Genomic DNA, 27,095 nt, shown 5'->3' with positions numbered 1-27,095 from the left:
AGCTTCTCACAAAGAGCAATTAAAAAAAAGGAATTTGCCCCTCCACTGACTCCTTTTTGTCGTTGTTCTATGCTATTAGCAGTTTATTTTAATTAATTATCAGGGAATACATGGTGCAACCAATTGCCTCTAGCAAGTGGGATACTTCCCTTACTCTCTTAGCAGGTGATAGGGCTGCAGAACCTCTAGGAAGCTTTCCAATTCTATGATTTTAGGGTTCTCTGATTCCACAATTCTGTGCAAGGTAAATTCACTTGTAACAGTTTTAGTGTTTAGACTATGTAGAGATTTTAGTGTTTAGATGTAGAGATTTTAGTGCTTAGACTAAATGTAACATTTCTAATACTACCCTAAGTTCTGTAAATTCTTTGGATCAGGTTGATGGGTTTAATTGTTATCCACAGTATAATGACCAGATTAGAATCTTTTCTCTCAGGAGTTTAGACGCGATGGGGGGGGGGGTCCGTTTTGTTGCTTTAACGTTTTAATATCTTCAATGAAAGTACTGAGACAGAGAGAGAGAGGGATTAGACAGGGTGTCTTTTGTCTTGCCCCGGTTAGGATTTCTTAAGCAAATCCACTGGGCTTTCAACATGAAGCCAGAAAATCGGGACTTTTTTAAAAGGCGGAGGGACGCGGGAAAAATTGTTAAAAAGCGTGCTTATCATGCTGAAATCGGTACGTCTGGTCACCCTAGTTTAGGGTAATGCAGTTCAGATCTATTTTTTTATTCTCACAATAATTACAGGTTAAGTGGAAGGTGAGTTACCCAGCCAAATCCATCCAATGAGTTCTGCAATTATCTGTATTTGCAAAATCCACTTACAAATGGATAACTTAATCATGATTTATTCCATTAGTCACATTTTCTGGATTAACGGGGCACACTGAATCAAAACCTAGCCAGATAGGCCGTACTTTTTGCAGCTAAGTTTAGTTAGTTGATGCATTGGTGTTTTGCAAACACTGGTACAGATAGTCCTTGTTTAACAAGCACAATTGGGACCAACAACTTGTTATTAAGTGAAGTGACCACAAGTGATACCACAACGCTTATGATTTTTACTTCAGCTTTCTTTTGCTTTACCTGCAAACGTCGTAAATGTGTGAGGATTGGCCATAAAGTTACTTTATAGTTTTACAGCATCATAACTGTGAATGGTTGCTAAATGAGGCAGTTGCTAATCAAGGATCAATCTCTAATGATGATTTGAGGCCAGGGCTTCCCATTCCAACTGTATACCATGATTTTCGAAAGCATCTGCATTGATAATGTACTATACTTGTTTCATTTCAGGATACAGTGTTTTGCGTAAGTCCATTTAAATGGGACATAGAAAAGCTTAAGGTGGTATAGAAAGCCACTTAACAGACAGTAAATTGTATTGTGGTGGCTATGTGGTCAGAATTCTGGGTGTTGAAATCCCATCCCATCTAGAGGTCAACTGATCGGAGTGCACTGCAGAATTGATGCTATCAGCAACTTGCGAATCAATAACAGTTGCGCCTCTTTCTGGATCGGGATGCTCTGTGCACAGTCACCCATGCTCTCATCCTTTCTCGCCTGGACTACTGTAACGCTCTCTACATGGGGCTGCCCTTGAAGAGCACCCGGAAGCTTCAACTGGTCCAGAATGCGGCTGCGCGGGTTATCATGGGGGGTACCTAGGTGCTCCCATGTTACACCCCTTTTAGGTGGCCTGCACTGGCTGCCGGTTGTCTTCCGGGTGCGATTCAAGGTACTAATGATGACCTTTAAAGCGCTCCATGGCTTAGGCCCAGGGTACCTGCGAGACCACCTATTGCCACCGGTAGCCTCCCACCGTCCAGTGAGATCCCACAGAGTTGGCCTCCTCAGGGTGCCGTCGGCCAGACAGTGTCGGCTAGCGACCCCCGGGGGGAGACCCTTCTCTGTGGGAGCGCCTTCCCTCTGGAATGAGCTGCCCCCGGAGCTTCGCATAATCCCCGACCTCCGGTCCTTCCGACGCGCCCTAAAAAGTTGGCTTTTCCAGCAAGCCAGCCTGGCCTGAACAAAACAAATCAAAGTATTGATTATTGCTAATTTGAATTTGAATTCTTTTAAAATAATGTGTCATTGTTAATTTTAATTGGGTTTGGGGATATCCTATTTAATTTCTTTTTAACTTTTGTAGTATGTTTTTCTTTTAATGTTGTACGCCGCCCTGAGTCCTTTGGGAGAAGGGCGGCATATAAATCGAATAAACCTAAACCTAATAACTTACTGCATTGCTAATGAGGGCCCAAAGCTCATAGAAAATGTCTTACGTGCAGACCTTGTTTAATGATGGCTTCATTTAGAGACAAAAAACCAACTTTATGACAAATTCTTGCACTTATGACTTTTATAGGTCTGTAAAGCAAGGGAAAACTGAAGATTGTAAGTACAGTTATAATTTCATTTAGCAATCACTTCACTTAACGATTAATTAAATGAGGGCTACCTAAATTTTAAGCCTTGGGCAACCTAATAAATTAATAGCAGAGGTAAGAGTCAAATGCAAAACTTCTCCTGTGTGGCTGCCTCTCTTAGCCACTGCTAAATACTGAATAAAAGTGAAGCCTCCTATGTGAAAACATTCAGAAGGCCTTTCCCCATGGCTGAGTTAAACTTTCCATCTTTCTTTGAGTCAGTCAAAAACTGTATCAACACAACTCTGGCTGTCCCCATTGCTGATCCTCATTCTACTAGTTATTGCTTGCGATCATCTCCAAAATAAAATGGGGACCAAGCCTGAAAGATTTTATATATCTTGTGTGTACCCTTAGAGCAGGGCTGTCAAACTCATAGCCTGCAGGCTGGATGCATTGCACACTGGCCACACCCATGCCCGGTTTAGCGAAGGGGGGCAGTCATAATACGTCATGTGACGCCCTCGTGGTGATGCGAGTTTGACACCCCTGCCTTAGAAGGTGTCATAATAAGGAGCAAAATACAGTTTTAACAATACAATTTTAGCCCTGGTTGAATCAAGAACAGTTTTAAGCCTGTCTCATTCATGGAGTTGGGTTAAGGTAAAGACAATGTCATGAGCACTCAGCAGAAAATGTTGCCCCACAGACCCTGTTTGGGTCATGTTTAAGTGCAAGTAGAGAAAGGCTGTGAGAAAATGTGTGACCCGACAAATGCGCGCTCGACTAAAGCGCGCCAACAAAACCATGGCGACAAAACCGCGACGTCATCAGCGCGTCCACAACAGCGCGCTGACAACAGCGCGCCGACAGAAGCGCAATTTAAATTAAGGTAAGGGTTAGGTTCAGGGTTAATTTTAGGGTTAGGTTTAGGGTTAGGGTTAGGGTTAGGGTTAGGGTTAGGTTTACAGCGCGCTTCTGTCGGCACGCTGTTGTCGGCGCGCTTCAGCGCTCATTCCTCGGCACGGTTTAGAACTTGCGGTTTTGTCACCGCGGTTTAGTCGGGTGCGCTTTTGTCGGTCGCCCTTTTGTCGGTGAACCGAGAAAATGGACTTGGTTCCTTTTCCATTGACTTTTCAAGACTGGAAAGAGATTTGAAGCGTCATCTCGTTTATATCCTAAATCCACCGCATCAGACTGGTTCATCTAATCATATATTTACTCTTTTGAGATTGGATAATCACAGTTATTCCCATGAATAACTTCAGCACTACCCTGCCACTGTACGTACACAGAGACATCTAAACTGGATATGGATTGGACCTGTTTGATTAATGGAAATGTATGAATAAAGATAGATACGCATGTTTGATTTCTATCCCACCGGTTTTTGCCTTTAATCTTGCCAATTGCCAGTTCAAGACCCCTTCCATTTTTTTCCCCAAGAGAAGATGGGAGTTGACATCTGGAGAAAGAAAATGGATTTTCAGTACCCTACTCACAAGCCAAAAGAATTATTGTCTGGCATTGGAAAGATAAACACATTGCCCTAAATATGCAGTGGACTGCAGAATTAATGCTACCTGCTATCTACGAACCAATAGCTCATCAATATAGATTAGTATGGATGATTGCAATGAATTATGGCTTCCATACATTGACATGTTCATTGTACTGTTTTCATGCATGTATTTGTGACACTGAATACATGTGCTGGATGTCTTTGTTCTTTTTTTCAGGTTTTCTTTTCTTTTTTTACTCAATAAAATGATTTCTTGGATAAAAGAAGCAGATATATAAAAAAAATTTCTCAAGAGAATATACACAACACTGCCTTTCTCAAAAAAATTTACCTAGTGTTCTGTCCCCCCCTTCACGGCTCTTAACAAACGGCCAGACAAATAAACTTAAAAGGAACTTTTCTTTATCAGTTCACAGTTCAAACTGGCTTCGAGCCTAAAAATAACATAAATACAAGTCTCCGACAAGAATGCAAAACAAAAACTCTTACAAGCAATGCACTTCTCCAGTGTAGCCTTGAATCAGGGTTACAAGAGACAGAAAGCACTTATCCAAGTGTATCTTCCACGATTAATAATCAAGCAATGTTGTACCAAACAAGGAACACACGAAGGAACGTATGTTGACTCCTGCGACTAGGGCGTGGCAGCATCCGTCCTTTTATCTCCAAACCTGCCTCTACAAGCCCCAGCTGCATAATGAATCTTGTATCCCGAAAAGAGTCACAGCAGACATTTATTTATTTATTTATTTATTTGACTTATATACCGCTTCATAGGGCTTTCAGCCCTCTCTAAGTGGTTTACAAATTTTTTAGCAAATTGAGTCAGCAACTTGCCCCCACAGTCCGGGTCCTCATTTCACCCACCTCGGAAGGATGGAAGGCTGAGTCGACCTTGAGCCGATGAGATTTGAACCGCTGAACTGCAGATCACAGTCAGCTAAAGTGGCCTGCAGTACTGCACCCTAACCACTGCGCCACCTCGGCTCATTCTGCTGAGTCACAACACCTAGGCATTAAACATCAAGCTTTATTCTCAGAGTTAGCCTTATAAAAGAAATTATTTGGATACCCATTTTACAGCTGAGCAACTGAGGCTGCTGGGTAACAACGAGGCTCAAGCTACACAATGAATCCATTCCTACCTACTTATTTTCTTATGAGCAATAAGAACCCACCATCTCCTGGTTCTTCTTTCTTCTTTGTGTATGACTGCATGTGGAAGTGTGACTGTGTGAAAACATATATGTATTGGGGAGGGGAGAAGGCTGTTTTGTATTTTTAGTTTGTGTGTGTAGGAGATGACAAACTGAGCCTGAGGGTGGGGTCAAATGCATCATCCGTTTGGAGTCACTATGCCCCCATAAGATATCCAAGACCACACACACACACCCATGAATTCTGTTGACTCTAATCTAGAGTCAATCTGCCTTGACCATTAGTAGCTCAGATTCTTGTGTATAACTACGGTAGCATGAAATAAACTCATAGGACTTTTGAACTCTATCCTAACTGCTGGTTTCGTGCACCTGACAATGTGGGATTGTTGTCTTTTTAAAGTTTAAATATTGCTTTCTTAATGTCCGTGGCATGACAAAACCGCGCTTGACTAAAGCGCGCCTGATTAAACCGCGTCGCTGATGTCATCAACAGGGCGACAACAGCGAGCGCGGAGAAAGAAGGGCGCTTTAAATAGTGCTTTGAAAGCAAGCCGATTCAAGTTAAGGTAAGGGTTAGGTTTAGGTTTAGGTTTAGGTTTAGGTTTAGGTTTAGGTTTAGGTTTAGGTTTAGGTTTAGGTTTAGGTTTAGGTTTAGGGTTAGGGTTAGGTTAAGGGTTAGGGTTAGGGTTAGGGTTAGGGTTAGGTTAAGGGTTAGGATTAGGTTTAGGGTTAGGTTAAGGGTTAGGTTTAGGATTAGGTTTAGGGGGGTTAGGTTTAGGTTAATTTTAGGTTTAGCGTTCACAGTGTGCTTCTGTCTCCACAGTGTTGTCGCCCTGTGATGACGTCAGCTACGCGGTTTCGTCGAGCGCCCTTTAGTCAAACGCGGTTTTGTGGTGGAACCCTTAATGTCTACGCATAAAATGCTTAGAAAAAGAAATTTTAAAATGTATGCATGTGGGTGGATTGGTGGGCAGAGTCTTGAAGGCCTGTTAGTTTATCTTTGACTATGGTTATCCTGGAGACCATACATTGGCACACCAAATAGTGGGTCCTGTAAGAAAGTTGACCTTGAGCTGAAGATGGACAATTATGTCACATTAGTGCAAATCCACACCCAGGCCAGAATGATTCATATGCTTCCCCGGGACAATGTGTTCCCTCTTTACTTCAATGTGCCCATGGAATCTGACTTCAGTGGATCTAAGGGTGTGTGTCAAGGAAGGGCAAGATCTGACCAGAAGTGACCCAAAGTCTCTGTTCATGACAGAAATGAAAAAAAAACAAACCCAAAGATGGGCTCCTTACAAGAGATCATGAAGGACAACTACATTTATCAGGAATCAGATATTAAGATGCTTGGGGCATTTCCACATGAGAGCATGTTAATCTGTTCTTCCACCAAGTCACTATTCGGCTTCAATTAGCAGATTTCAGAATTCTTTTTAAAAACGCCAGACATGAAGTCTATCTTCCCCTCTTCTTCCTCAAAAATCTTCATATCCCACCAGATTGTTTCTGGATGTCGAAGTTGGCTTTTATTTCCCTGCAAACCCGCTTGGTTAAATCAGGGCACTGGGCTATCTCCTCCCAATCTTCCTGGAACAGAGCTGGGACTGAAAGAAAGCAATTGATGCCAAAGCCGTTGTTCCCATCTCCACAAAGGCTCTGAATTGGGATGCCGGGCCAAATATTCCGGGCAGTGCCTGTTTTCGAGAGCATATTTTGGGAAGCGTGGGAGATTCCTAGAGCTGGCCCAGCGTGTTCTGGTGCCTGTGGCAAAAAAAAATCTTCACAGAATCTCATTTCCCACTATTTCATTTAAAATACATTCTACCACGCTATTCTTCTCTACCAACCCCATTTAAATTAAAGCACAGCTGCACACAAGCTGAGTTGTTTTCCTCTGCCATTCATTTCAATGCTACATGCCCAAGAGGAAGCCGGCCTCATTAAATTTGTCAGTTTATAGTTACCCAGAGCCAATGCTTACTGCCTGGAGGGCCACTTCATCTTCCTGGGAAGGAAACCCATCTTCCGGGGATTTCTTTATCGTTGTCAGAAACAGGTACTTCAGGTTACAATAGAAGAGGATCAGAGGTGGGTTCCTACCAGTTCGCACCTATTCGGTAGAACCGGTTCGTCAAATCTACCGAACCGCTTAGAAGAGGTTCCACCAGTGGACCCGGAAAGCAGGCCACACCTACAGAAGAGGTTCCAAATTTTTTTGAAACCCACCACTGGTCCTTGGATATGATTATTCTACACTATCATGCCCATATTTATAAAACTCAGTGCCTCTGTGAAAGGTAAGGATGACTACTGCGTTTGTGGTGCATTCAGAACATTGCGTGTGTCGAAGTTGTTTTAACGCAAACCAAAGATGCCTTTTAAAAAACAAGTTTACATCCTATTCTTATGCATGCCAGTGCTGTGTGAGAGGTAATTTAAGGTGGTTCTGACAAGTGTCGTTGGCATCTTCATATCCGGTCACATGGGTGGCAAGCCACTCCCATCCGGTCACATGGGCGGCAAGCCACTCCCACAAAGGAGGCCACACCCACAGAGTAGGTTCGAACAATTTTTGAAACCCACCACTGAAGAGGATGTAGGTAATATCTACAGTATAACTCAGGGTTGACCTGTGGGAGTGATGTTACCTGTTGGGCAATCAAACATCTGCAAGCAAACAACTAATCTTGGAGAGTAGCAAGAACTGCACATCTGATTATTTAGTAGGTGATACATGCTTGGATCTCTCTGGTGAGATCACGCCCTTCCTTAGCCTACTCTCTTAGGTCCACTGGAGTCAGACTCCATTCCAGATGCACAATGAAGCATGGGGAGGGGGAGCACATGGTCCCAATGGTGCATATGCATTCTGGATTGGATGCAGATTTACAAGCTATGTGATAGAATTGTGTCTCCTCAGCTCAAGGCCAACTTCCTCTCACAGGACGTACTACTATAACCAGTCTATGGTCTCCAGGGTAACCATGGGGAAAAATAAGCTAACAGGCCTTCAAGACTCCACTCACCCACCCACCCACCCACCCACCCACATACATGCATGTTTTCAAAGAGTCACAAATTCACATGGAGACCTACACAAAGGAAAGGGAGGAGCTGGGAGGAGACACAATCTTTATTGCTCACAGGAAAATAAAACCCAAGAGAATTGGCTTCTGCTTCAACCTGCTCCAACCAGTAAATCCCCCAACATGTACACAAACACACACACACACTGACACACACCTTATCCAGAATCAGAAAGAGACGCACCTGGGCCCCCAATTCCCAATTCTTCCCAGCAGTGACAACAAAAACAGCCTTAATAATATCCCCAGCACACAAAGACCAGTCTTTCCGTTGTAGAACTAAAGGGTTAACCACATCTGACTCTCTTTCCTCCATTGACTTCATTTGCAAAAGAAAACATGCAAATCTCAACAAGGAAGGGCGAAAATATCAAGAGGAAAGAAGGCCCTGATTATGATTATGGGGTGTGGGGATGGCAAGAAATTGTCTCTGAATCTAAACAGGAGGCCCTTAGAATTCTCATGTCATCTTTTCAATTTATATGGCCCATCCTTCCATTTGGGAGCAGGGAGACCTGAACCACAAAGCTGAGGATTGTCCTCCTCCCTCCGAAAATCTCCTGTTGATATACGTACCCGCCCCAACCCTTTGCATCCTAACCATTCTCTCTCAGCAGCAGCTTCCCCAGCGTGACCCGTCAAAACCGCGGTAGACAAAACTGCGCTCGACGAAAGCGCGTACCTGACGTCATCAGCAGCGTGACGAAAAAAATTAAAAATAAATTAAATTGAAATTAAAATAAAATTAAAGCAAGCCGATTCACATAAAGGTAAGGGTTAGGGTTAGGGTTAGGTTAAGGGTTAGGGTTAGGTTTAGGGTTACGTTAAGCGTTAGGGTTAGGTTTAGCGTTAAGGGTTAGCGTTAGGTTTAGGGTTAGGTTTAGGGTTAGGTTTAGGTTAAGGGTTAGGTTTAGGGTTAGGTTTAGGGTTAGGTTTGGGGGGGTTAGGGTAAGGTTTTCGCTTTAATTTTAAATTTACCGCTCACAGCGCGATGTTTTCGTCGCGCTGTGATTACGTCACGTACGCGCTTTCGTCGAGCGCGCTTTTGTCTACCGCGGTTTTGTGGTGGAACCCTTCCCCAGTACTTTATATTTTGCTTTTGATATTGTTCTCATTATCTTCTGCCCTGCAGATGATGGGAGCTGTAGCTTTGGGGATGCTGCTCTGTATGATGACTAGTTTCAGGACTGAATTTAAAGATAAGAAAAAGAGTATCGCAGGAAATTCCTCTTCTTTAAAACTACCTACAAAGAGCTCATCCTCACTTTATTACAGTGTTTCTCAACCTTGGCAACTTGAAGATGTCCGGACTTCAACTCCCAGAATTCCCCAGCCAGAGAATGTGAATGCTGGCTGGGGAATTCTGGGAGTTGAAGTCCGGACATCTTCAAGTTGCCAAGGTTGAGAAACACTGCTTTATTATCTTGTTACACCTCCTTCGTAAGAGATGCTTAGAGGGTTGGCCCTAAAATTGAGAGGAACCCCAAACACAATGGGGCCAGCGTACTCCTGAACATTGTGAATACATTATTATTTTCACGCACAGAGCAACCTAAAGACTAGACTGGAAATGCATTTTGCTGTACCACAGGTTGGCATTGGTATAAAACTGAGAAGCCAGGCTTCAGATTCTAAGTCAAGGCTTTCGCTAGATGTGATTTTAAGGCAGTCAACAATTCTCATGTAACCTACTTCTCAAATTTATTGTGAGAATAGAACAGGAAGACGTCTAACTGATGCCATCTTGAACTAGTTATCAGAATGGAGATAGATAAAAATAAATAAATGCATCAGTCCTGGGCATTTTATTTTTCCACACTACTCACCCATGCCCTGATGATGTTACCTAGGCTGATAATGAAACATCAGCAGGAAAATAACCAAGTTTGAAGAACACGAGAAATCCATCAGTTCAACCCAGAGCTACATATATGCTTTATTATTGGATTCTGAAATGTCTGTATTTTTAAATCAAGACGGAGAGAAAAAAAACATTCTGAGGTTTCTTAATTTATTTGTCTAAAACACTTTTTGCCATTTGGAGCTGACCGTAAACCATTCTGGAATATACTGGTTTTGAGAACAGTACATTATGATTTATTATTTTATTTTTATCTTTTAATCTGCTTTTGGGTGATCTTAGGAACGTGGCAGAAGCAGAATACCGCCCTGGAACAAATAGAATATTTCCATTTAATTTAAAAATAATTATTTTTAGATCTTAAGGAGCCAGCCATGTTCTCTTATACAAGTTAGGGAAAACATGCAGGATATGACTTCTAGAATTCTTTCAACCCCTTTTCCTAGCAGTGTTTCCAATTTACTTTTTTTTCTGTATAATAAAATGATGGGTTGTTTTGCATTTATGGTTCTGCTTTTCCTTCATGTTGCAGCTGTGTGCTCTGTTCTGGGTCACATACTCAAAAGAGAGAGATAGGTGGTAGCATTCTGAATGTTTTGCTGTCCAACTCCTCCCATTGCAGTGGTGGGTTTCAAAATTTTTTTGAACCTACTCTGTGGGTGTGGCCTCCTTTGTGGGAGTGGCTTGCCAGCCATGTGACCTGGTGGGAGTGGCTTGCCGGCCATGTGTTTTCTTTGTTTGTTTCTTTCTTTGTTTGTTTCTTTCTTTCTTTCTTTGTTTCTCTCTCTCTCTCTCTGTCTTTCCTTCCTTTTGTCTCTGTCCCTTTTTCCTTTTTTTCTTTCATCTCTCTCACTTTTTCTTTCTTTTTTCTTTTTTTATTTATTTATTTCTTCCTTTCTTTCTCTTTCTCTCTCTGTGTGAGTCTGTTTCTCTCTCTCTTTCTCTCTCTCTCTCTCTATCTCTCTGTCTCTATCTCTCTCTCTTTCTCTCTCTCTCTCTCTCTCTCTTTCTCTCTCTGTGTGTCAGTGGTGGGTTTCAAAAATTTTTGGAACCTCTTCTGTAGGTGTGGCCTGCTTTCCGGGTCCACTGGTGGAACCTCTTCTAACCGGTTCGGTAGATTTGACGAACCGGTTCTACTGAACTGGTGCAAACTGGCAGGAACCCACCTCTGTCCCATTGGGAAACTTGAGAAAATTTTTGTTTCTTAATTTTCTTTTTTTTTTTCTGCTCACAACCCCAAATTGAATCCAGCCCATTTTCAAATCCATTTTTCCCTTTGCTGGTTATCTCCCACCTCGACCAATATGATCCCATTCTAGTCACTTTGTGGAGAGTTATTCTTCTGGCCAACAGATGGATGGGGGTCGCAAGCTCCTTCACATTCCACTGAGTTTGAAAGAGCAAAAACCTCAGGGTTACTTGGTGGCTGGCCAAAGTGGCTGCTTGCGAAAAACAAAGAGTGTTTGGCTTTCTAATCCTTCAGTCTTCTCCACTGCCAACCCGATTCACTCCCGAGCTCTGAGAACGGATGTCCAGTGAGATCTAGTATATGAATGCTCAAGGTTATTCAGAGTGAGGGAATATCATCCCACAAACACATTCAACATCTTTTACACTCCCAACTTAAAAAGGATGGATCCACTGTGTGCTCCTTGTACGTTTCAATGGGCGTTTAATTGGTTGAAAATAAGCTTAAGGTTCTGTTCAGAACTGGGAATTCAGAACTCCCTCCCACCATCTGAGTCTGATCTCAAAATACTGAAATATCACTTGTGTTTTAAAACAATGCGAATTAAAACAGGGCGGTCTTATGAGATTCTTTTGCCAGGCATGGGTACAGACCGAACCTACTCTGTGGGTGTGGCCTCCTTTGTGGGAGTGGCTTGCCGGCCATGTGACCTGGTGGGAGAGGCTTGCTAGCCATGTGTTCTCTCTCTCTCTCTCTCTCTCTCTCTCTCTTTCTCTTTCCTTCCTTTTGTCTCTCTGTCCCTTTTCAAAAAAATTTGGAACCTCTTCTGTAGGTGTGGCCTGCTTTCCGGGTCCACTGGTGGAACCTCTTCTAACTGGTTCGGTAGATGTGACGAACCGGTTTTACCGAACTGGTGCGAACTGGCAGGAACCCACCTCTGGTACAGACCGTACGACAAACATGTCATACGGTTCAGTTTTGAAAGCTGAATTTCAATCCCTCTTGAGAAAGACTGATCAATCCCTCATTTTAGGAGAAGGCATCCACCGTGAGGGAACATTAATTTATTTCCTTATTTTAATCTTGATTTATTTCTGTTGTTGTGCTTATAATTTTAACGCATTAGAGTCTTTCATGTTGGCTGGGCTACAAAACTTTGCAATAAATAAATAAATCTATAAATGGAAACATAAAGGCCTAGTTCTGCAAGATTATTATTAATTCAAAAGCAATCAGTGTTTGCATGGATACACAGTTTGGTGTAGTATTAAAGGGACCAGGCTAGAAATTAGGAGACCATGAATTCTAGCTCCGACTTAGGCACAAAGTCATCTGGTTGACCTTGGACCAGTCACTTTCTTTCAGCCCTAGGAAGGAGGCAATGGCAGACAACCTCTGAAAAACCCTGCCAAGAAAACTACAGGGACTTATCCAGTCTCCAATGTGATTGAACAGAACAACAAAAAAAGAGTTTGCACATTATGCACAGCATGGACATAATAATCATTAGCAAGTTTGAAGCTTGTATGACAAGATCTCATTTACCAATTCTGGACTTTGCAGGTAAATGAAAGTAACATAAAATACACGATACTGAACATCTTGTCTTTTATTCCAAAAGAGGCACGAATTATAAAGATTTTAACTACATTAGGATTATGTCTTAGCCACATGCCAAAAATCATTTGGTCTTTTCTTGTTTCTGCAATCCTGCTTTTTCGGATCCTGATCTTGTTAGGCTTGGAATGGGCCTCCTAGTTCTGGAAGAAAGATTCAGTGAAGGAGATCTGAGGGAGAAAATCCAGTGCTAACACACAAACCAAAATCTGTAATCTATTTAGGCCCCTAAAGACCGTTTCTATTAACTTGCTTCATTGGTTTGCCTAGATGCTGACAGAACATTGCAAATATCGGTAATAGCCCGTGTATTACTGCAGCAATATAGTATTAGTATCTTTTGACAGGTAATTGGGAAGTGAGTAACCACGAAAGTCTGACTTTCACAGATACTAGTAGTCCTTGACATGCGACCGGTCACTTAGATAGAGGTCCCCAGAGGTCACATCAGTGGTGAAATTCAATTTTTTTTACTACCGTTTCTGTGGCTGTGGCTTGGTGGCTGTGGCAGGGGAAGGATACTGCAAAATCTCCATTCCCTCCCCACTCTGGGGCCAGCAAGAGGTGGCATTTGCCGGTTCTCCGAACTACTCAAAATTTCTGCTACCGGTTCTCCAGAACCTGTCAGAACCTGCTGAATTTCACCCCTGGGTCACATGGTTACATTTCAAGCATTGGCAATGGACTTACATTTATGGACAATTGCTGTGTCCTACAGTGACATGATCACAATTTATAACATGTTTGCCAAAAACCAACGTTTACTTCCAAGTTTTGCCAAAAGCATCCCATAATGAACAAGGGGTTCGCTTAATGGGTATGGGATTTGCTTAACAGCCACAGCAAAATAAATGATCATAAAATTAGGTTGATCACATAATTACCCATTTACAACCATCATGACTTATGACTGTAGTGAGCAGGGTTCATCACAGTCATAAATCAAGGACTACCTATATACCCTTTGCTAACTGTATATCACACAGTAAACATACTAATTAGTCCTTATTTAACAACCACTCATTCAGCAACTGTTTAAACTTATGTCAGTACTGAATGAGTAGGAGTTACAATTGGACCTAGTACTTATAGGGGGCACAGTAGCCCTTCAGTCCCATGATTGTGATCCAGGCACTCAATGCCTGCCTTGAGATTACAATGTTGCAACATCCTGCAGTCACATGATCACACTTTGTGACCTCCCAAGCTGACTTCCCACAAACGAAAGCATTGGGGAAGCCGGCAGGACATCGGAAGTCACAGTCACATGAGGTCCTTGCTTAATAACCAGTGGTGAGATTCAAATAATTTAACAACCGGTTCTCTGCCCTAATGACCAGCAGGGTAGGTGGGGCTTGGTGGTCATGTTACTGGGTGGGCATGGCCAACTCAACATCACTCACGTTGTCTTAGCAGTTACAATGTAATCAGGGTTAACCGAAAAGGCAGTTTCTGTAAGCAGGGCAATAAAGATTAGGCTAGAAACAACACCAGAATGTTTCCTTCCTGCCTTCCTTATAGGATTAACCCTGTAAAATGGGGGGGAAAACCAAAATAGCAATAGCAATAGCAATAGCAGTAGACTTATATACCGCTTCATAGGCCTTTCAGGCCTCTCTAAGCGGTTTACAGAGAGTCAGCATATTGCCCCCAACAATCTGGGTCCTCATTTTACCCACCTCGGAAGGATGGAAGGCTGAGTCAACCCTGAGCCGGTGAGATTTGAACCGCTGACCTGCTGATCTAGCAGTAGCCTGCAGTGCTGCATTTAACCACTGCGCCACCTTGGCTCTGAAATCTCAAAATGAGATTTCTTCCAATAACCGTGGAGTTTTTGAGCCCAATTACTGTAGGCAAATGAGGACTACCTGTAAAGTCAATTCTGGTTATCAAAACAGCTTGATAACTGACACATCAACTGTACTTATTATACAATTATATAAAGGCTGTTTATACCCTCCTTCAGTGGGCAGAACCTTGTGATGTTCTCCAATGCAGTTCAATATTAAGAGCCGAGGTGGCGCAGTGGTTAGGGTGCAGTACTGCAGGCCACTTCAGCTGACTGTTATCTGCAGTTCAGCGGTTCTAATCTCACCGGCTCAAGGTTGACTCAGCCTTCCATCCTTCCGAGGTGGGTGAAATGAGGACCCAGACTGTGGGGGCGATATGCTGACTCTGTAAACCACTTAGAGAGGGCTGAAAGCCCTATGAAGCGGTATATAAGTCTAACTGCTATTGCTATTGCTAATATAAACTTGGCTTAAGCAGAGCATGTAGTGTCCACTCATCATTGGGTTTGGAGAAATTTCCCCATCGTATCTTGCTTCCCAGGAGAATCCGTTTCTCCTACCAACAGAACAGGAGAAAGAGCCATTTACTTCCTCCTTTCTCTCCCACTTGTCCCTCTATGCTAAACCGCTGATGTGTAGTCCCTTCCAGATGGCTTCCCCACCCTGCTTCCCATATATCTGTGGCACATTCCACCCACTCTGTTTGAGATCCCACCAGTCTGCCTGATGTCCAAATGAAGCTTGCTTTGTAGAAAGGATGCCCCGAGGCTGGGTCAGGCTGATGGCACAGCAGCGGAAACTTGGGGGCCACAAGCAGTCCAGTAAACAGCACATTGCCAATGTATAACAAGGGACCAATTGTTCTGGACCCGGATTCCAGAGTAGTGATAGCAGCACAGAATGACTGCAGAGCCTCCAAATAAGATCCAAGATCCCATCCCACCCTTCTGTTCTTTTTTTCAGAGGCCTAGTTAAAGTCTACATAGAGTTTTGACCTTTTGTTCATTTTGGGTTACTTCTGTTCTAGGTAAATATTAACAGTCCTAGGAGGCTATGATAACTAATTGTGTACTATGTAAATTTGCACAGTTGAGTACACGTGTTTTGCTCTCTGGATGGGCTGTCTCCCTGAACAGAGAATACAGTGCACATATCAGAGGTGGTATTCAGCAGGTACTGACCAGGTCTGGAGAACCGGTAGCGTAAATTTTGAGTCGTTCGGAGAACTGGAAAATACCACCTCTGACTGGCCCCGCCCCCCCATCTATTCTCTGCCTCCTGAGTCCCAGTTGATTGGGAGGAAATGAGGATTTTACAGTATCCTTCCCCTGTCATGCCCACCAAGCCACACCACGCCCACCAAACCACACCCACAGCAGGACCCGACAAATGCACGCACGACAAAAGCACGCCGACAAAACCGTGGTGTGAAAACCGCTACGTCATCAACGCGCCGACAACAGCGCGCCGACAACAGCACGCCGACAGAAGTGCGATTTAAGTTAAGGTAAGGGTTAGGGTCAGGGCTGGGTTTAGGGTTAGGTTTAGGGTTAGGGTTAGGTTCAGGGTTAGGTTCAGGGTTAGGTTCAGGGTTAGGTTCAGGGTTAGGTTTAGGGTTAGGTTTAGGGTTAGGTTTAGGGTTAGGTTCAGGGTTAGGTTTGGGTTAGGTTTAGGGTTAGGGTTAGGTTTAGGGTTAGGTTTAGAGTGTGCTTCTGTCGCGCTGTTGTCGGCGTGCTTCTGCGCTAATTTGTCGGTGCGGTTTAGAACTCATGGTTTCGTCACTGCGGTTTTGTTGGGCGCGCTTTTGTCGGGCGCCCTTTTGTCGGTGAACCCACCCCCAGAACCCATAGTAAAAAAAAATGAATCCTACCACTGGCACATACATCTTAGAATTAATATGACATATTAGTTGAATAAAGTTGTTATCCACAAATAACGTTTGGCAGATTTTTGGCCTAACGCAATCCAGAAGAGGGGACCTTCTGGCTTTCCAAATGTAATGAAACTACAGTTCTCAGAAGCTTTAGCCAGCATGTCCAGTTAAGAAGGATGCTGTAACTGTGGTTCAACAGCTACTGGAACACCAACGCTTCCCAATCCATAATACTTAATATTGGAAGCTTTTTGGGACTGCAAAACCATGCGGGAACCAAGCAGATTACTCTATATGAGAAGAACCAGCTACCCCAGCCCCCACTTTCTAACTCAACAACCCTCAAATAAAAAGCTAGAGTGCTTCAAAAGAAGCCTTTTGTATGTAGCCATAACATTTTACAATGCCAAGGTGGCGCAGTGGTTAAATGCAGCACTGCAGGCTACTGCTAGATCAGCAGGTCAGCGGTTCAAATCTCACCGGCTCAGGGTTGACTCAGCCTTCCATCCTTCCGAGGTGGGTAAAATGAGGACCCAGATTGTTGGGGGCAATATGCTGACTCTCTGTAAACCGCTTAGAGAGGCCTGAAAGGCCTATGAAGCGGTATATAAGTCTACTGCTACTGCTATAACATTTTACAACAATTTCAGGCACACTGACTTCCATTTGTAACCCTTCTATATTATTCTACCATTTCCCCCACTTTTTTCCTTGTCATGAGAAATCCACGGGGAGCATGAAATAGGTGCATAATTCATATTAACTGTCCATGCTAGGAATTTGAGTTTGAGTTTGAGTTTGAAGTTTATTTATATGCCGCCCTTTTCCCTGGGGGGACTCAGGGCGGCTCACAACCCAAAGTGGAGGGGGAGACAAACTTTTAACATATAAGACAATACATAATTAAAAAAACACAACATTCATACCATTCGGGCGGGTTACAGTCTTAGCCCCAGGCCTGACGGGATAGCCAGATTCTGAGGGCTGTGCGGAAGGTCTGGAGGGTGGTGAGGGTACGAATCTCCACGGGGAGATCGTTCCATAGGGTCGGAGCTACCACCGAGAAGGCTCTCCTCCGCGTAGTTGCCAGTCGGCATTGACCGGCAGATGGAACTCGGAGGAGGCCTAACCGATGAGATCTAATAGGTCGCGTGGAGGTAATTGGCAGTAGGCAGTAATTGGCAGTAGAATTCTCTGCTTATAAACATACAGATCCTCGGGAGTGGAGAAGGACAGCTTTCTTATCTTTATCCTATACAAGTGGATTTGCCCCTAAGAGGTGGGAAATTGGATTGTAGAATGAAAATGTACAAGGGGCCAATATTCCCAACAAACCGTACTATCAGTAGGGTCAAAAAAACATGAAAAGAACCAAGGAGATGCCTCGGGGATTTCAAGGGCTGCCAATGCATATTGCCAGACATATTGTAGAAACAAAATTAAGTTTTGCCTACAGCATAAGTTTATTTCAAAGAATTTTGGGTGTCTGGTCCTGACCACAGCATATGATCAATGCCTTTTCCCCCCCCCCAGAGATAGAATTTCTGGACAAATCAGGAATATAACAAAGAGCAGAATGTGGAGAGTTACAGACATTTATATCCAGTTGAATGGGATGGATTGTGCTATTATTTGAACAAAAATGTGACACTGTCTTCCCAGATCTGATAGGCCATTTACATTCTGGCTGGAATTCTATTTTTGGATGTGACAGCTTCATTTAAGAGGGAAAGATTTGGAAATGGCATCCCAAGATTTTGATTCACATAAGCATCAGTTGATCCTAAAGGCAGTCAGCTCTGACTGTTCTTTGGAAGGACAGATGAAGATGAAGATGAAGGACAGATGGAGCTCAAGCTCAAATACTTTGGCCACCAAGTGAGAAGTGAAGACTTATTGGAAAAGATCCTGATGTTGGGAAAGATTGAAGACAAAAGGGACGGCAGAGGATGAGATGGTTAGATAATGTCAGTGGTGCAATGAACATGAATTTGGCCAAACTCTTAAGAGACAGCAGAGGACAGAGGGGCTGGCAAGCTATGTGTCAGCGTTCCAAATATCATGCAGAATTAAATCAGAGACCAAGGCAAAACTATCCTTAAAGTTCCAATTTAATAAGACAGACATGTTGGCAATATGCTATGGAATCCCAATTCTAGAAATGACATCAGAATTCCACCCAGTTAAAAGTTCATGATCTTGTCCCCACACCCACAATCCATCACATGGTCCAATCTTCTTCTTCCACGCTGGCATCCACACCCAGCTGCTTCCGGTCAGGTGTCAAAGTACAGAGACAAAGGATGACCTTGGCTTCTAGTAAAGAATGAAAACAATACATTCCACAATCCTACTCCTTCTATTCCCCCCTCCCATCGACTATACTAATGAAACAGCATAATGAAATAAGAGAAAGTGTGACAGGCCAAAATTCTAAAAGGAATATAAATGCAGGCCTGACACTATGGTCCATGGAGTCATAAAGAATCAGCCATGACTTAGTGACTGAACAACAACAAAAATGCAAGGCAATCTCCCCTAATATAATTTGTTGAGAACTGTATAAAATTGTGACTGCTGTTGATTTCAATAGGACCTGCCTGGGCTGAGCTTTGCAAAGAAGATCATGAGTATTAAAGCCAATTTTACTATTGCTTCAATTGCTCTCTACCACAACATATCTGTGATGTTAGTCATTTCCAGCTAATCAAAGGCTTAACCAATTCTCCCCCACTTCAGAATGTTTTCCTGCTTGATCACCTGTAGACAATCAGACACCAAGCAGTGGATGCTTTCCTAGACTAGTGATAGAGGTATGGGTAACCTGAAAGCTGAAATTGGTAACCCCATTTCAGCCCTTTCAGCCTTCAGTCGGCTTGTGCCTTTTTGCTATCTGGATCACATAGTTGGTCAGGCTAGCTAGGGCAAGCTGCAAGTGTATGTATACAGCTCGGTATGTCAGGCCTGCATTTATATTCCTTTTAGAATTTTGGCCTGCCACACTTTCTCTAATTTCATTATGCTGTTTCTTTAAGTATAGTCAATGGGAGGGGGGAATAGACAGGAGTAGGATTTTGGAATGTATTGTTTTTCATTCTTTACTAGAAGCCAAGGTCATCTTTTGTCTCCACACCAGTACACCTGACCGGAAGAAGCTGGGCATGGACGCCAGCGTGGAAGAAGGAGATTGGATCATGTGATGGACTGTGGGTGTGGGGACAAGATCATGAACTTTTAACAGGGTGGGATTCTGTTGAAACTTCCAGAGTTGGAATCCCCACAGATATCTGCCAACATGCCTGCTTTATTAAATTGGAACTTTAAGCATAGTTTTGCCTTAGACTCTGATTTAATTCTATACGGTATTTGGAACGCTGACACAGTATTTGAGAAGCACTCTTCCAATATTATCCACAAATGAAAAGGACCCAGTGGAGCAGTGCAGTATCATCTGCAAGGTTGGTGGAAGCTAAACATTCTCATTTCTCTGGTAGCTTCTCTGGGGGGGGGAGAGTAAAAAAGAAATCATTACTCTTGGAACATCCCTTTTATCTGTAATAAAATTAAAGGACACAGGCACACAGGAGAGGAATGGGAAGAGGGAGACCTATAGTATCCTTTACCCCTCTTTTTCGAGTCCCATCTTATTTCTGCAGAGGCTGAGGAAGGGATCATGGAGATTCAAGGCAGGCCAACCAGCAGGGGATAGAAGGGTGAGTCATGAGGTCTCTGGTTACATTTAATGGATGTGCTGGTGGAGCTGTGGACCTGGGTGACATCAACTCAGCAGCCAGAAAAAAACCCGAGGCTGCGAGTTAGTTGGAGATCCATGAATCCCAGTCTCTTCCTTGCCGTTTTGCCCCCAAACCCAGAGGAACAGGGACCTTGTTGTCTCCAGTCCTGTTGCCGCTTTGGGAAACACCAAAGCTGGTGACAGTATGGCCACTGGGTCAGGAAACGGATTCCCTGGAACAAAGGGGCTTTCGTGGAGAACAAGAGAGACCGGGATCTAATGCAGAAGGAAGAGACAAGAGCAGAGATAATAAGACGGAGAGAGGGCTGGTGCTAGAAGGAAGGGAGAGAGCAGAGAGCCCTAAGTGAGGGCATCTCTGCAGCTGGATACACTGGCCCTTGGTATTTCCCTCCATCCTATCACTAGCACTATTGACAAGCCGGATTGATGGGGAGCATGCCAGTCCATAAATTCTCTGTTGCCCAGCAACATATGGCTATCTGTTCCCCATCCCCACCACCAGCAGCAAGACAGATTCTCCTGTAAATCAATTGCCACCTGCTGCCCCGTCAGCGTCAGCCTTCTCCTCCCCACCCCTCACCACCCCTTATCAGGCCCTTGGAGGAAAAGAGACAGACGGGGAACAACCAGCTTTGCTTCCGTTCTCCCAGGAAAGAGAACATTTTGGTTATTAACTGTGGTTGGCACAAGAGTGGGAGGACAGGTCATCTACAGGCCAGCCCCTCCTCCCCACTGGAATAAAAGAGGCAGGAGGGGGGGGAACTAGAATGATCCATAAGTGGATTTTTTTTATTATTACCACAATTGTGTCCCCAGATATTAGCATTCTTCGGTTAGTTATGAGGCTGATGAAAGGGACAACTGAACAGCATCTCCCTAATAAGGGAACCAGCAAAAATGATGTAGCAGGCTGTTCCAACCATCCAAAAAATAATAATAATAGTCAAAGTGAAAAAGGATTTCCCCCTTTCACTGAATATGAGAAAATCGGCATCACAAGAGTGTTCCAGCTTTCCAGAACACATTTCCCAGTCATTTTAATTAACCCAGCTTTGGGGACCTGTATCACATTATCTCTCAGGGCAGAAAATGCCCTTCATTTCCATTCATTTTTCTAAATACTCAATTGATTACCGCAGTGTCTATGTTGAGACCTTAAGAATTTGAACACGGAAGATGTCAGCGGATGCTATGTCTATCCACTCAAATCCTTTGGGAACAAGCAAGACTTTTGTAAGAGTCCAATATTTGGGACTAATCTCCTTCTTCCCACTTATCAATTTTGAGTCAGGGCTACAGGATTTATTCCTTGTTCCAACAAATCAGGCAGATGAAAAAGGGGTGGAATGACAGAAAGTCTTGGCCTTCATACATTACACCCCAATATGAACAAAAGAGAAATAAATCTCCATAAATCTGATCTGATCCTTTTTGCCAAAGTATAAAACTGGAAGTGAAGAACTAATATTCTGAATATTCTGGATTGCAAATCCCAGTGATTCCTGTCTTGCTAATAAGAGCATATGACCACTAAAGCATGGGATTTATTTTCCTCCAAATTGAAATCCAAGGAGAATCTTTGAGTTTGAGAAAAAACAGAAATGTTTTTTTTCCAGTTAATTTCAGTTAGAAGTTAGTGAAATTAAAATCGCACTTTTCCCATCCAAGTTCATGGATTCCCTTAAATCTATCTATTGTATTGTATTGTATTGTATTTGGTTTATTTGTATGCCGCCCTTCTCCAGGAGGGACTCAGGGCGGCGAACAACTCAAAGGGGAAAGGGAACATAAACAACAGTACACATAATTAAAATACACGAAAATCACACAGCCATACCAGTCGAGAGGGGAGGGGAACTCATCAACCCCAGGCCTGCCGGCACAGCCAGGTTTTGACGGCTTTCCAGAAGGCCTGGAGAGAGGTGAGGGTCCGGATCTCCACGGGGAGTTCATTCCAAAGGGCCAGAGCTGCTACAGAGAAGGCCCTCCCCCGGGTAGTAGCCAGATGGCATTGGCTAGTAGATGGAACCCGGAAGAGGCCTACTCTGTGTGATCTAATGGATCTTTGGGAGGTAATTGGCAGCAGGCGGTCTCTCAAGTACCCAGGTCCAATACCATGAAGGGCTTTATAAGTTACGACTAGCACTTTGAAGTGTATCCGGAGACCGATTGGTAGCCAGTGCAGCTCGCGGAGGATAGGTGTGACGTGGGTGTACCGAGGTGCACCCACAATCGCTCGCGCGGCTGCATTCTGGACGAGTTGAAGTCTCTGAATACTCTTCAAAGGCTGCCCCATGTAGAGCGCATTGCACTATTGACCTCAAGATTAAGAATCTCCTGCTTAAGTTGTAACATATACCAGAGGCTGCTTAAAATATCAAAAATTGGTGATGAGCTGTCTATACCATCTTCTTTAAATAGATGGGCAGTGTTCCTTTTTGAAATGAAAGCTTGTTTGGACTATTACAGCCACTGGAATCTAGTTATTATCTCTTTTTTTCAGTTGCATTGATTTCCTGGCAAGAGAAGAGCACTCTGTGTATGATAGAAAGTACCCTTTTAAAATCGTGGCATTACCATAATGAAACAGATCCTAAGCTGGGCATTCAATCAAAGCTCTGTGACTTTGAATGTTTAAAGAAAGGCCAGCAGAATCGGGTACAAGCAGAATTTTGCATGGATGCTTCCATCATTCTTGGCAAGGTTAGACATTCATACCTTTCAGAAGAGCCTTACCTGTGAAACCCTCACAGGGTACAATTTACAAGCAAGAAAGATCATGACCAAAATACAATATGAGTTAGCATCCTTTTCAGGCAACCCTCTGAGATACAATCTGAGATAAGCTAAAAGCCACTGTGATCTATGCATTATTGATCCCTTGTTCACAGGACCTGTCATTTAAGGAATAAAAAGGCCAGGTTCATTCAGTCCCTGTTATGTAGTAAGTTAAGGATGGCTCATATTTCTGAAAGAAATGCATTCTCTCTTGAGTACTTTTGGCTACTGGATTAATCTTTACGATGAAAGATTGATGAAAGGCTTCAGACAATTCAATGTGGATTGACTGGGCAAGCTCTTGCACAAAATAAGATCTGTTGCGCGCACACATAACACCACAGAACCCAATTCAGAAGACTGCCTTGCATGAACACAGATCCTAGTACTTCTCCACCTTAAGAAAATACCTTCACAGGCACTAACATTCTCAGACACCCTATATGCACAAAGAGTCCAAACAAAGCTGAACATTTTAATGTCATAATGCAGTCAGGATAAATATAGCTTTCCTACATGCAAACTGCCTCTCTTTTCATGGGGAGAGGGGAGGGAGGGAGGGAGGGAGGGAGGGAGGGAGAGAGAGAGAGAGAGAGAGAGAGGGAGAGAGAGAGAGAGAGAGAGAGAGAAATAGAAATATATTAGATGTTCCAATATCCATCAGCCATTCCTGACATGTCCAAAAGATACTTGAATACTTGATTTAGACACTAAAGATTATGCACTAACTCAAGGAGTCTGCCATTTACCTGCAAATCAATCACACTAGTTGTACTATACAATAACTACATAGCAAATGCATGTAGTCAAAAAAATCTTATAGACCCTGGATTCTTGTCTATCCTCAGCCACATTCATCCTCCATATAATACAGAACAGCAATTCTGCATGCACAATATTTCAAACACCAGGGTGCCTCCCCGCTCTCTTCTGTACAGAAACATACCACCCAATGAATATTCCCTCACACCCACAAGCCCCATTTATCACACCCCAAAAGGCTGTTGCTTGCATCAACAACAAACATGCCCACCACCTCTTACAACCTGTACTCTTGTACACATCCGCCCCCATCTTAGAGATCTCCCCCTGAATTTTATCCTTCTGTCCCAAATCATTTGCCATTGTCCCCGAGCAGTGCAGCTTCACGTTATACCATCACCACCCACTTCCAAGAAAACAATGCTTTATCAAAATCGTTACCACTCCTCGTACAAATGAACAGCAGGATCTCTCCTTGGGTGCATAGAAACACACACAGACCGTACAGGAAAGAAGCAACAACCTGAAGCATCTTCCGAGCATAGATGGATCCTAGCAAACAGCCCACAATGTTGTGCTGCCAAGGGCAAAGAACAACCCAAGATTCAATGCACACACGCACACCGCTGTAATTTTAATACATAAATCAGGAGCAACTTGCCCCCCTCCCTCCGTATCAGCTGCTTAAGAAAGGTGATCTCATCCCAGGGTTCCTGGAGGGAAAAGCTGTCTGCTTTAGGCCCGGTTCCAAGTGCCACACCCTTCTGCTGCTCACTCCACAGCCATAACTCAGCCCCCATACGCTGGCCACAATTCCCACAGCATCCTTCCCAGCACACAATGCTTCCGCTTCTCACACCCCAGGCTCCCCACTCCTTGTGCTCTACACACACACACACACACACCTCACTCACTATGCACCCCTTCTGCACTGGTGCATTCATGCACAGATTGGTCTCCTGCACTTCTCCCCCTCCTTCTCTAATGGCACCCAGAGACCATTCCCTGACCAACACATACAAATGCCCCATCCTGCAGACAGCCTTACTCCTTTCCTACTCCTAGTGTAAGCCTTACCCCTTCTCTCTCTCTCTCTCTCTCTCACACACACACACACACACACACACACACACACACACACCTGCACACACACAATCTTTAACCCTGATGGATCCTCCACCTTGGCATATATTGTGAACATATAAGTGAACGTATATCTGCATTTTTTTCTCCCGGCCATTTCTGTCATGGCCATAGCTTCGGTTCAGCCCCAACGCTGCTACAATCCTCTCCTCTGCGTTATCCATCTAAACGTTGGGTTGAAAAACTTGCCAGATTTTGATCCCGATCTCTCCTCTAATCTCCCGGTCCTCGACCCGGGAACCCCGCATTCCCATACAGGTCTCTTGTCTGCAGGTGGGACCCCCCCTACTCCGCCCGCCCGCCGGCCAGCCTAAGGGTCGGGGGAGCCACCTCCCTCCTATCCGCCTCCTCAGTTTCTTCTGTAATAAAACCAGACAACAACCCGCCATGCCCAAGCCTTAAGTTGCACCGGATTCAGGGGGATCCTCATCACACATAGACACACACACACACACACACACACCCAGCCGCGCAACTTTTCTCAGCAGCGGAGGAGGGAGCATAGAGAAACCTTCTAACGAGGAGGAGGAAGAGGCTCGCCGGGGGATCGTGGGGGGGAGTTCGAGCCCATTGGGGGAACCTCATAATTTCTCTTCTCTTCCAGATTTGGGGAAACCATCCCTGGTTTTTTTTCCTGACAAAGAGGGGAGGGGGGGGGACACGGGACAGAAACACTTCTCAGCCTAGAAAACCCCCGGTTTTCCTTCTCGCCCCCATCCGAGCATCCATGGAAGAGCCCCGAAGTTGATACAGGGGGGGTAGCTGTTGGGCTCCCGCTCTTGGGTCCTCTTAGCCCCCTACCTGAAGCCGCGCCCGTCCTTCCGCTCACTCCGCGGCCGCTGCGGTCGCCTCGCTGGCTCCTACTGCTTCGGCTGCAGCGTCTGATCGATGTGACATAATCGGCAGCAGCGGCGGCGGCGGCGGCGGCAGCGGCGGCGGAGAGTCCCCTCCCTCCGTGCCCCGCCCTACCCCCCCCCCCACATCCCTCCTCCCCTCCTTTCCTTCCCAGCTCCGGTTCGGTCCCGGAGGTGGTGGGGAAGAGTAAGGTGGAAATTGGTTTATTGGCGCATATACACACATACGCACACACACACACGCAATACCCTATTCTAAGAAGAATTTGGGAAACTTGGGTGGGGTCAACCTATTGGTCTATTCTCAGCATCCTGGAGATTGGGGAGGGGGGACGCCCGGGGTCCCTCCTTATGGGATGGGGAGGGGAGCGTTGTCTCCGGTGCTTTAGAAATGAACGGGTGAGATAGAGGGTGCCTTGGCGGGGGGGGGGGAGAGAAACGGGGCAGATGGAGCGGAGTACAGGAGATGGGGAGCCAAAAAAGAAAAAGAAAAAAGGCAGAAGGAAAGAATCAATTAAGAGAAGGAGGGAGCCAAACTGAAGCCCTGTTTCCTGGATGGGGCGAGTCTGCTTGAAGGTCACGCCCAGATCCCCCCAATTCCCCGCAAGGCTTCTCAAACCCGAAATCCTTCGGAACCAGCCAAGGAGGTTTCTGGCGCGCATGGGCACAGCAGCGGAGCCCGGCTGAGAAGCAGCCGGATCCTCCGAGCCAAATCGCAAGGGCGATCCACAGCCTTTCTCCGCTAGCGGCTCTGCTGGCCAGCTAGGGAGGACGATGGCCGTTGTAACTCTACAGAGCTGAAGGGCAGCCCTGGTGCCTTGGCCAAATTGGCGCCACTGAGCGCTGGCATTTGTCCGGGAAAAGAGAAACCTAGAGAAGCCGGACGCCTGTAACGGCAGAGGCTACAGGACCAATGTCTATACTGTGGGAAGATGTTATAAAAAGAGCTAGGATGCTGGCTGGTCGTATTGCTATATTTCACGGGCCAGAGCAGGGCAGTGCTCTGTTCTGGTCAGTGAAGATGCTCTTGGGGAATTTGAGGTTTCTGATGGGCAAGCCAGAGATTCCCCAGAGGAAAAGATAAGAGGACCCACAGAGACAGCAAAGCAGGGCTTCCTGGATCATAGCAAGTTTGGGGGGAAGGGGGAGGAGAAGGTGACTATCTTGTGGTCTGCAAGTGGTTTCAGAGCATCTCCTCCTCATCTCAAAAACGAACTGAGGCGTTTGAAAAGCGGGATACAGGAGGTGTGTTAGCATCAAGGAGGAACGGAGTCCAAACCAAACAGCTTCTCCAAGAAGCAGAACCTTTTGCATCAATCATGAGGAC

General features: G+C 44.6%; 1 protein-coding gene across 4 annotated transcripts in view; it reads right to left on the bottom strand.

Annotated features, from left to right (window-relative positions):
* L1CAM (L1 cell adhesion molecule) overlaps positions 1-25,817 on the bottom strand; it is a 127,720-nt gene extending 101,903 nt beyond the window's left edge. For all 4 annotated transcript variants that reach the window (XM_032210092.1, XM_032210094.1, XM_032210096.1 and 1 more), the window contains exon 1: positions 25,716-25,817. The gene's annotated coding sequence lies outside the window, so the exon portion shown is untranslated. The remainder of the gene's footprint in view (positions 1-25,715) is intronic.
* Between the last annotated feature and the right edge of the window lie 1,278 nt (positions 25,818-27,095).

Source organism: Thamnophis elegans, chromosome 2 (genome assembly GCF_009769535.1).
Source record: "Thamnophis elegans isolate rThaEle1 chromosome 2, rThaEle1.pri, whole genome shotgun sequence".
In the NCBI taxonomy this organism is placed as follows: domain Eukaryota; kingdom Metazoa; phylum Chordata; class Lepidosauria; order Squamata; family Colubridae; genus Thamnophis; species Thamnophis elegans.
Note: the sequence above shows the minus strand (reverse complement) of the source record. Positions and strands in the feature narration are given on the sequence as shown.